Here is a 12,012-nt window from a genome sequence, read left to right on the forward strand (position 1 = left end):
ATAGATGCAGTGCTTAGAGACATGGTTTCATGATGGATCTGGCAGTCCTGGGTTAATGTTTGGACCTGATGATCTCAAAGGTCTTTTCCAATCTAAATGATTCTATGCTGTTAGAGACCTTGAGTCTGCTAAGGGACCTTCAGTGAAAGGCCAGCCTTACTGAACCTGCCTGGTAGCTTCAAAATTGTTGCAAACCCTTTTCTTTTAAATGAAATGAAACTGAGTTGGTTTTGACATATAAATTAAATAAAATAATTTAGTTACATTAAATTGTATTGCAGCTTTTTAATGCTGCAGCATTACTGCCGCTTCTAGCCATCTTCAACTTGAGGAGAAAAACCAGCAAGTTTCCCACAACAGCACGTTTTCAGTTATATGCCTGCTCTGCACTGCACATACTCCATAATAGGCATTTGCTTTTCTTCCAGGGGCTGCAGGGCACACACAGGGGTGTCATTGTGCAGTCCCCTCTCATCGAGGAGCTTGTTCAGCTGCAGAACTGGAGAGACTGCAGAGGAAGGTCACCAAGCCTGACAGACATGAGACACACTGATGAGAGATCCAGTCTCTGTGTAAACAGATGCCAGTGAAATTAAGACAGGGTCAGGGAAGACAAGAAGAAAAACAAGAACTGGTTAGTATGGGAGACAGATGCACCATCCCAAAACTTGCTGCAACTCAAGAGCATTGTTCAGCAACTGGCAGAGAGGCTACCATAAGGCAAATGGAAGGTGTATTACATAGCTCTTCTTATTCCAAATAAAGCTTGTAAGATAAGATACATGCATCTACACCTTTTATATAAAGAAGGATCTCTAAAACAGAGAGGTGAGTAAAAACCACTGCATTTCTGACTAAATGCTTAAGTGCCTCATGTTCCACTCTATTTTGATGCCTGCAGTGGTAACTGCACTGCTGAAACTGGGTCTGCACAAGTCACGGTCCAAGTCATGTCATACCACATTATTGCAGCTGCCACATTGCAGTTAAGACATGAACTTAATACAACTGCAGGAGTTGCATCAATCTGTGCACTGACCTACATGAGCTAGCAGTTGTCTTTCTGATTCAAGCTATCCTGCAAGACTAAATGCTTGTGCTTTAAATCTTTACCTGACATTAAGTACTCGGGGGAGAGCATCTTAAGGGAAGGGATATACAAGCTCTGGCAAACTTCAACAAGTCACCTCCTGGTGGCAAAGCACCACAGAGGGCTAAAAAAAATACATTGCAAGGTCTCCCACAAGTTAATCAACCCCAACAAACACTCAGCAAAATATTTTTAAGTGCTAGTCCCAGAATTTTGGCATCTCAACAGGATACATGTTAGTCAAAACAGTTACTTTTCAACATTTGCAACAGTTTCTTATTCCAAGAGGTTTGGACCTCCTGTCTGTCCTTAAACCTCTTGCCAGCATCCACTTCTTTCACTTGAACAGCCAGCACTAACCTCCACCCTGAGCTTTATTCCAAACATAGTCATCACGTTGCAACACATCCAATTAGTTTAAAAAAATTCAGAGCAAACAAGTTGCATCTACAGCAATAGGTCTCTTACGAACCTTTGCGCTGTTAAGAATTTCTTCATTTCCTCTCAACAATTTTATTGGTGACTGATGTTTTTATCAGAATTTAAAGAACCTCCAGGCAGGAATAAGTCTTTGTACACCTGTGAAGCGCATCCACACCTGACTGCTTAAACTACTGCTCACGCTGCAATAACCTGGGTGTGAAACCTACAGGTTTAGAATGATATATATATAAATGGATAGCATCAAAATCGGTTCTCAAACCACCTGCATTTCTGCTGCAAACCAACAGCCACACACAAGGCAGAATGGCTGTCAGCAACATATCCCTGTGCTTAGATGATAATTGCAGACCTGTATTGCAACCATACTGCTGGGCAAATCAATCACTTTCTACCACCCCACCACAGGAGAAAGGAAACACAGAGAGTTTACCAAGGATCTGCGGTTCCTCGCACACTGCCTGGTTGCAACACTGAGTGAAGAATCCTACCTTTCCACTAGAGGTATTTCACAGGGATGAACTATAATGATATATGCTTTATGTTCTGGATCTGGACAAGAAAACCATAAGGAGCAAAAAGATTGCTTTTGATATTTAGGGGTGGAAAGATCATACTTCTCCATGCTAGAAGACATGTCAGCAGGACGCCAAAGACAACTCTGACATTTCTTGTCACATATGGTGAGCTAGGAGTGGGAATCCACATTAGTTTACCAAAGTCAAGATCTCATCTACACAAGACAGTCATACATTTTTTCATACGCCCTAAAGAACCTACTACTTAGCATACCCAGAAGACAAGCCTTGGACCACAGCTTAAGTGCACATCTACATTTAAAAACCTCAAACTGTAAACCAAACCTAGAGAAAAATGCAGAGCTTGTATTGCTATGTGAGATGAAGACACTAATATGAATGTACATGACAGTCTGGGCTCACTGTTTATATAGTGATCCATAAAAAGAAACTGAGACATTTCAGTTCAAGATGAAGTAAGGTGATACAAGGTAGTGGAGAAGCCAAAGGTCTCTGGTCCCCTATTTAAAAAAACACAATACAAAACCCCACCCTATGGCATAAATATTTTTCTTCTAGGTTTTGTCACTGCCTAGAGGACTAGAATGCCCGTTTTAAAAAAGAACGGATTTTGACAATTTTTAGTTGATTATGAAAGCTTTTACCTCTTTCCTGTGAGCACTTTAAGGAAAACAGAGTTCTTGACTGCAACACCAACACCTACATTTCCAAGGTCTGTAGCATGGAAGTGAGCACAGAACTCCCACCCAAAACAGGGCGCAGACTGGAATTCATAATTACCAGGACAGCTGCCTACACCAGCACATGTCCAAGATTTCCTCACCTACAACATAGCTAGTGAAAAAAAAGATGGCTAGTGGTGAAGTGCAGGTTTACCATGATGACACCTAGCCCCCTCCTGCCAGTCTTGAACAGTGATACATGATCAGCACATCAGACACCCAGCTGCATTAGCACTCACATCACTGGCAGACTCCTGGGAAACACAGAAGTGTGCCAACACCAAGCAGAACTGCTTGCACTAAAAGCTGAGTGAGTCAGTGCACTTCTCCCACCATATCCCCATGCTCAGGTAAGATTAACGACACTAAATCTTCTCTGGAGCATGAAGTCAGATAAGTCTGAACTTGACATGCCACTGACCTACTTTTCAGACATGCGCAACACCCACATCTCCCTCTAAAGGCAACAAAAGACAAGGTTGCTCAGCAATTTTGAAATGGTAGCACATGCTTTTAGCACACAGGAAGCTGATGACAGCTTAGAGCCAGCTGTGCACGTTAGGAAAAATCCCACTTTAGTTTCATGTGTAGCAAGCACCTAGGGCATTCAACGCTATAGATCACTCAAGACTCCACATGTTTGAATATATGTGTCTGTTAATTCCACTCGTTTGCCGGCAGGTGAAAGAGCATGGATGAAAGCTAATAATTTCTTTCTTGTAGCCCTCCTGTATCAGATTCATACCTTCTTGGATAAAATGTGCTGCCACTCCTTTAACTCTCACCTGCCTAGACAGGTGCATCCCTTTTCCTTAGAAGAAAAACACAAAATAAAATTACATTTTATCCCTCCCAATGCACGCCAGCTGTACTTGTAAAGAGGTAACAGGCTCAGTCTATTTTGCCCTAATAAGGAATCAGACAAAACAACTAAGATTTGGACAAAATGCACATTGTTCAACTAACATGACTGACTAGGATTCAGAAGAGAGAAATATGTAGATCATACAGGTGATGCACAGTGAAAAGAAAATCTAACCTTGCAGATTATGTAAAGTTTAGATAATCTAGTTTATATATAAAACCCCCCTGAGACTACTCCTTTCCTCCTCTATGCCATTCTTTATGAGGAATTACCACACTCTCTATCATTACTTAGTTTTCATTTTATTTCTTAAAACATATGCATGTATATGCTACAAATACAGCAATTCAGGGCTATATAATGCACGACTATGTCTGCAAGCTATAGCTGAAACCACTTCCGTGGCTTTTCAAGCCAGATAAAACCACTGGTACTATACAAAATAAAGGCTAGAAACCGAGCTCCTGCTTTGAAGGGTTTACGGATTTAGAGCCACACCATGCACTAAAGAAAACCTTTAAAGCTGTACCTAGTTCTTGTGTGTGTTAAAACTACTAACAACTTCAACAATGGTATATTCAGCCATGAGCCAGCAGTCCAGCTGAGAACTCCCTCCCTTTCATCTCCAGAAGACTCATCCTCCCCAGCATGAGGAGAGTGCTGGAGATGGCAAGTTGGTTCAGCTGAAGTCCTCTGCAAAAGTTTCAGAACATCTCTCTTGTATGAGCAGTACATATCACAGGCTGAGAAACTTGGCCAAAACTCATTTATTTGTCAAACAAGTAGAGAGACAGATAACATCTCCATAAACATCCTTTAGAGTTTCCAGGAATCACTACAAGCCCTCCACATTCCATTAAGGCCATTAAACAACCACCTCAACACTAACACTAGAAGGCAGGACCAAACAGGCAAAGGTACCATAAGGAGCTGCACAAGCCTAATCATAAGCCGCACGTATTGAATGTCTGTTAAACTATGTTTCCACCCCAGGTATCCCAAGACCTCCAAGTTCGACTCCCACCCTGCTGTTCCTGCCAAATGAGTTTTAGACTCTGAACTTTTTAATTACAATTAAAATGCTAATGCAGGTGGAAAATGAAAGAAAGAGCCATCAATCAACATTTTCATGTGTAAAAAAAAATAAGAGGCACAATCATAGCTTGCAGCTTTTCAAAGACACTGCAAACCAGCCCCACAAGCAGGCAAACTACCTGGTTAGTGCCTTTAAACAGAAAATAGCCTGGGAACCTCCAGACTTACTGTCCGTAGAGCTATTCTGCATCACCAGCAAAATTCTGGACATCAGCAGATTTCTTTACCCAGTTTAATCAGCAAGCAGGACCTAACTGACCTACATCAGGTGTTTGCTCTGGGATGGGAAGGGAGAGGGTGGTGCTCGCTAACTAGTGAGTTTCCTGATGTGAAACCCCTGGTTTCTGTACACCACTTGTTTCTTGAACCTGACATATCAGTTATTAGCGAAACAAAGTTATCTGATAATTCCCTTATTCTACATAGAAATATCAACTTGGAGCATCAATATTCTCAACAACTCATATGTGCTAAAACAGCAGAAGCTACTTATTTTTTTCTGAGGTGGGGGGAGAGGCAGAGATTGAGAGAGACAGCACCTATACCACAGCAAATTAATTTTAGGAATACTCTCTTACAGATAAAAAGAATTGGCTGAGTGAGCCTAACAACCTACAATGAGCAAAAACACACTCAAGCTTTATTCAGCTCCACAACAAACACATAAAAATGTAAAGACAAAATTGTGAGCACATGGCAATATAATACTCTGCTTGAAGTCCCTTTGACAGTGTAATTTTAAGTAGCTCAGTTCCTCTTGTTGTGAGGCACGAGAGATCACTTGGAGACCACAGCTTAGATGAAAAATGATCTTAAATTTACTCATATTTGACAACTGACTGAAAACTAACTCACAGGCAGGACAAAGACAAGATGAAAGAAATACCGACACTTTTCTGGAAAGCTAGCAGAGACATAAAAGCAGACGCTCAACAGGGTAACTGGCATCCCAGAGAAGCAGTCTACCAAAAACCCTTGAGAACCAAAACATCTTCACACACTGGTCAACGTTTGTCTTTCAAGCTGGGGACACGGGTTACACCACGCATCTGAGTTGCAAAGAAACTCTGCTTAAAACAGTTATTTATGGGCTCTGCAAGGAAAAGAAGCTCTTACTTTAAAGGAGGGCACCTTCAGCACAGAGTTTTGAAGCTCCGGCCACAGGGCTGAATGAAGTTTGAGCTCTTTCAGCAGACACCGAGCTGCTTCTGGGCAGCCTCCGAGCCCGCGCAGCCCAGCTGACCGGCCGGAACGGATCCTGCTCTTTGGCAGCTTTACAGCACGGGATGTCACTCCACGATCTTACCGCCGGTACACGGTATTTTTAAACAATTACCGAGAAACGCCTGGAGAGGGGAAACGGGAACCAAAACTGCTGTTGTAGCCAATGACACCACCGTCCTCAGGCACGGTCAAAGATCTCCACAGCCTCCCCGGCACCGCCTGCGATGAAGGCCATCTCAGACCCCGTTGTACCCACGCTGAGGGGAGTCACTCCCGTCCCGCCAGCTCCAGCCGCGCTTCTGCCCGCTCCCGGCCCTGACCCACACGGCAGCGGAGGAGAAGATGGACACCAGGCTGGAGACCCCTGCCCAAAGCTCCTTCCCACCCAGGGCCAGACGCGGCTGCCTATAGCAATGTCCCCGTGCGGGGCCGCTGCGACCCTGGCGCTGCCCGAGACTCCAGCCGGGGCGTCCACAGTCACATCGGTGGCGGTCTGTCAGCACTGCCACTCGCCGGTGACCGTGGTGGACCACCACCGCGGGACCTGTCACCTCCCACCATCACCTGTCGATGACAGTGGTGGTCGACCACTACGGAGGAGCGATGGTGGGAGGTGACGGACAACGGCCACGGCGGGTCCCGTGGACGCCCGCTCCCCGGTACCTGTCCTCTGAGACACTGATGACTCCATCCTCCTTGGGCACTATCGCTGCCATGTTCACCACCTCCTGCGAGCCCTCCACTTTGTTGAGCAGGAGGGGCTTGCGGGTCAGCGCCTTGGGCTGCGGCTCCGCCGCCATGGGCGCCGCGGGGCCGCCGGGCTCCACCGCTGCGGCCGGGGGAGGCTGCAGCCGAGGGAGGCAGCCCGCACCGCCAAGGCGGAGGAGGGACTTGCCGGAGCCTGGCGCCGCCGCGGGCTCCCTGGGAAGCAAGAAACAACGCGGCGGCAGCACCGCCCCCAAGCCGCGGTGGTCTGAGGCGGGGAAAATGGCGGCCGCCCGCTGCCATCGCGCGGTATGGGGCTGCTGCGCCGCGCCTTCATGAGGGAAACCTGCCGGGCAGGCGGCGTTTTAAACGCACGTCTGCTTCAATGGCCGCCGTCCCGGGGGCGCGGGCTGCCCGGGCCGAGCGCTGGTGCTTCTCAGGGGCAGCCAGATAATCCTGTCCCTCTCCTGACAAACGCCTGGGGCTGGCTCGGTCGGCACGTTAGGCTGCTTTGCTGCCGCCCCGTCGTCACGCTGCGGTGAACCCTTTTGCGAAAGAAAAGGGAGTAAAGATGAAACGGGGCGACTGCTTCCCTGTGTTTACATTACTTTTTCCTCTCTGCGTTTACCTTGGGGCTAGAGGTCAGCAGGTGAGGTAAAGACGAGATTTTTGCTGCTACATCGGACAGCAGGACCTTGTCGTATTCACATCTCTCTAGTATTTTCTGCACAACGTTTACATAACGATTTCTACGTGAATTTCAGTATTCAGTGTTGAAAATGGGTGAAATAAAGCGCGGAGGCAGCTGGGCTGGTGGGGGCTGGCCGCAGGGATTCACCCCTGGAGAGCTTGTTCCTGAGGGGAAGGCAGCAGGCTTCCAGCAGCTCATTTTCTGCAAGATGCTACTGCTCGCCTGCCTTTCCCGATGGATTCATCGAGATCCAAGCAGATCAAATCACTTGCGCAAAGCTCTGTGCTAAAGCCTGTGAAAAGCACCTCCAGGAGGTGTACACCAGACTTTCATAATCTGTCTCAAAAAGATTCTGGAAAATCATGTTCGGTGTCTGAAACTGTAACCCTGCATCACAGAACTAGTCAGCCGATTGGGAAGCGTTACTTCAGTTGTAACTTTAAATTTACCCACACTAAGCCAATGAGTAGCAGTTCTTCATGAAAAAAATCAGATACGAAAAACTTGGAGATCAGGAGTTTATTTTTTTCTCTGGGAGTAACATACAACAGTGTCAGCAACAGAACAGGCCCTCCTTGCCCGGTTGGTTGGCAATGTTGCCTATGTACTAATAGGCAACAGAGGAAAAATATAGTAAATTTTTGGGGGCAGAAACTAAATTTTCACAATGTTTAGTAATCTCTGATATACTAAACAAACAGGCAGTATCTGCAGGAGAACAGCACAACATTTAAGCTATACTCTGCTCAGCCGTCAGAGCATCCTGTGGAGGGAAAGGTCCAGACAGAAACAGCCAGTGGCTTGTAAAATGGCTTATAGGACATGAATCTGCAGTCTCAAAGTATTTCCCAGAGGATGTGTGATTGCACTAGATAATATCTCTTTCTTGCAGTTCTTAGACAGGAACTAATACTAAAGAGGCAAAGACCAATCCTTGTACCACTATGGATGAACCTGTGGTCATAGGCTAGACCTACAGATAGAAATGCACATCTTGCAACTTGATGAGACGTGATATTCTTTGAAGATGTGTATATACTTGATAGTTTTCAGAATGGACATGTATCTAAATGTTTTTTAGAACTGGCAAGGTCCGCTGTCTTTGCAGTTGGTTGCATTCAAGACTGGGCACTGTGACTGGGCTGACAGATAAATGGGGGCTGAGAGTATGCTGGAGACAACAGACTGCAGGCTCTTCAGAGACCCAGAATACTTTTTGCCAAACAGGCCTTTAAGGAAGCAGGTAATGGAGAAAATTAGTATCTTAATAAACAGCCATGGTTCACGGGACTGGAAGTAGGTCCTTTGTATCCCCCAGATTAGCTGGATTTTTTTCAATTGCATATGAAGACATATTACATTTCCCTATTTGTCTCTCCTATATCCTTAAACAGTTTCAGGTCCAACACTACTCCTTCAAGGTTTGAGACACTGGAGGAAAATGCTGAAAGGTGGGCGTGCATTTTGAACCAAAGCCAAATAATATGCTGAAATAAAATACGGATTTTTTTATAAAGGTTTGATCTTTGGAAGTAAGTTACCCATTGGGGAAATGAAAAAAAAAAACCACCAACAAAAAAAAACCACAATGCAAGAGAGGCTCCAGCTGCCATGATAAAAATCTTAAGGGCATGTTCTAAAGCTTGTCTGTAATGGTGACTTCCTCTGCAAGACCAGGAAGGTGTGTGAATAATAGAAAGGTATCCTGAAGTCTAGTACATCACTTTACCAGGTATGCAAACCTGAGGTCAATGCTCTACTCTCCCTTATATGGGAAATATGGGTGGGAAATTATTGCACACCAAAGCAGTTTTGCTATGACTGAGGGAAGAAAAAGTAATGCATGGAAACCTGAGGAGAGGAGGAAGGGAAACAGAGAAGAAAGAAAGATTTCAAAGTGAGATGGGAACCTGGAGCTTCCTCCTGCATTCCACCCGACAAGCTAAAAGAATATTATCGTAATGGTAGGAAAAGGCAGTGAAATTAACAACAAAACCTGAGTGTTCTCACAGATCTACTGTTGTCACACACAGTTCAACAAAAACTTTTAAAAAAACAATTTCCCCATAGTGACAAAAACTAATGGACAAAAAGACTTCAAGTTAGAATCACTGTAGACATCAAGTTTAATGAGTACCTATAGAAGCAAAATTAGAGTACTTTAGAAAAGTGTTTCCCCACATAATTGAAAAAAAAAATATCAAGAAAATAAATCTTATAAATACTTCCTAGCAGATTGTTTTCCATTTCTTGTCATATCTTTTAGGTTAAATTGTGTGGATTAAAAACATTGCTAGGACCAAAAGCAAGACAATTTAGTAATTTAATTTGATGCCAAAAAAAGCAAGATTATTCAGTTCTTTTTCTACATTTAAAAAAATTGTAGGGTTAAGAATTATATGGTGCTCCTCTGGTATGTGCTTTTTGCAGGAAATCACAAAAATTACATGTAAGGAAATTTATATGATGACATAATTTAAAGGTTCTTTTTCTTCTTAACATAAATTCTGAATTTGTAGAAAGCGTGGTTACTCGTATGGATTATCTGAACTTTCTTGGAAGAGTATATCCATCAGAGTGAAAAACAAGCTGAAAAATACAGCTTACTTTATATCAAGTTATTATTACCTCATCCTTGTTTCTTAGCATCATTTCTCTTGCTCTGCGTTTTGCTACGCCACCATGGTAAATCAAACATCCTTCCCTCTCTTAGTTTTGGTCTTTATTTTCTTGATGCGGGTTGACTTTCACTCTTTTGATATGGATAGAGCAGAATTAGGCTGTCTGCTTATGAGCAATTAACAGTGGCTCATGCATTCATGTACAGGGTGACAACAGAAGACCTCTGGTTTGAACCGATGTGTTTACACACAGTGCAGCCACCTTCCATGCCCTCGTACCACACCGGAGCCTTGGAGCAAGGACTTTCTCCAGTTCCTCATCTGCAGTCTTGTTTGAAGCTTAGCAGTTGGAATTCCCAATCTTCTCTGGCAATTTGCTTTAAACGCTGCTCTCTGGCTCCATCTTCTGTTTTGTTGGTTGATTGGTTTGGGGCATTGATTCTAAAAAAAATATTTATTTTGGTATATCAGGGTGAGATTCTTCTGAGTCTTACAAATAAAATTTGTTTTAAAACGTAGGTAATCACGCCTTTTGTGACAGTTCAGACAAGCAGGAGAGAATCCCGACCTGCAGGTGAACAGCGTGATCCAGAGAGGACGGAGCTGGAGGGTCTCCAGCTCTGCTGTCAGCCCTTTGTTTAGATACTGCTGTCTGCAAAGTTGTTACTTCTGTTAAAAGAGGAGGGGAAATCCCTTAGTCAAACAGCACGATACATTCTGTTCTAGCGTCATTGAAACTGTTCTGCAATATTATCATCATTACATGATCTGACAACATAGTGACATACTTGGATACCTTTCAGCTAAAACTGGTAACCGTTGCGGCCACTGAGTGGGTGTAGGACAATTTAATAAACAGGGTAGCCTCTTTGTGAATACTAAGAAAAACAGGCCTTTTATAAAGTGCCCAACAAGAAGAAGAGTACTATTAACAATCCCAAGAACAGGCCTTTTATAAAGAAAAAATATTTTATTGCAATTAAAATTTAGGCCCAAACTATACAACACGTGCCTTTCTGAGCCATTAAGTAATCTGATTCCAGTTGCTGTCAGTCTGCAAGAGGGGAACTAGTGTGGGAGTGAAACTGCACTTTGACTGATTCAGTGCTTAAATTTAAAACTGCTCCACTGACAGCAAACCAGATTACGCCTTCTGGGGCCTCTTCCTCCATTGCCTCTGCAAAACCAAAGAACTTATATACACAAAAGATAACCACATAAAAAAGCTAAAATCACTTTGCAACAAGTAGAGCCTCTCAATAGCTGTTGAATGTGCAAGTGTTTTATTCTCTCCCATGCTTTTCTTCTCTGCCTATTTGCAAACTAAATGTTTTCCAGCTTTACAGTATACAGGATTTACAATTTCTTCAAAACTTGCACTTCTATGCCATGCAAAAACGCATACTTAAAATTCTCTCCTTCTTCTGTTTTGTCAGCAGTGATAGCCTGTGGATAACTGGCTAGCTGAAAAAGGTCACATAGACATAGTCCAGCTGGCTGGACAAAAATGCACATCGCTCTCAGCTTATCTGAAGTAAAGCAAAAATACACTGTCCTTGGCTGTTCTTGTTATACAATAACAGGAAAATTGCGGTCGGTAAAGAATGTTGCAGGAGGAAACAGATAACTACAGAAGAGAAACTAGGGGCGGGCTTGGTATTTAGGCAACTAACCAATAATGAGCTTAACTTTTGTAATATGTATGAGCTAATTATAACAAGGCATAAAAGGTGACTGTAAGGGACAATAAACGAAGTCTGCTGATCACTCATATTGAGTGACTGTGTCTTCCCTCCATCGCGACAATAGCCTTCATAAGATAGTTACTGAAAAATATTTTTAATTTGAGATGCTACATCATTCCTCGAACCATGTGGGAAAAAAATATAGATGAGCTCTTTATATAGAAAGGCAAACTTCACAGAGCAAAAATGTTCTGTGGAAAATTCGCTTGTCCATCTTGCTTAAAAATACAAAAGCTGTTATAAAAATGCACCCTCAAATTTAGATATTGCTCCT

The 12,012-nt window shown here is 43.6% G+C and overlaps 1 long non-coding RNA gene across 1 annotated transcript; it reads right to left on the reverse strand.

The window, feature by feature from the left end:
* Positions 1 to 4,406: 4,406 nt before the first annotated feature.
* On the reverse strand, positions 4,407 to 11,496 carry LOC119140849. Its single transcript, XR_005101750.1, has 2 exons — positions 6,640 to 11,496; positions 4,407 to 6,195 (listed from the first exon to the last, which is right to left on the reverse strand). It is a non-coding gene; the product is annotated as an uncharacterized LOC119140849 (long non-coding RNA).
* Between the last annotated feature and the right edge of the window lie 516 nt (positions 11,497 to 12,012).

The sequence above is a fragment of the Falco rusticolus genome, chromosome W (assembly GCF_015220075.1).
Source record: "Falco rusticolus isolate bFalRus1 chromosome W, bFalRus1.pri, whole genome shotgun sequence".
In the NCBI taxonomy this organism is placed as follows: domain Eukaryota; kingdom Metazoa; phylum Chordata; class Aves; order Falconiformes; family Falconidae; genus Falco; species Falco rusticolus.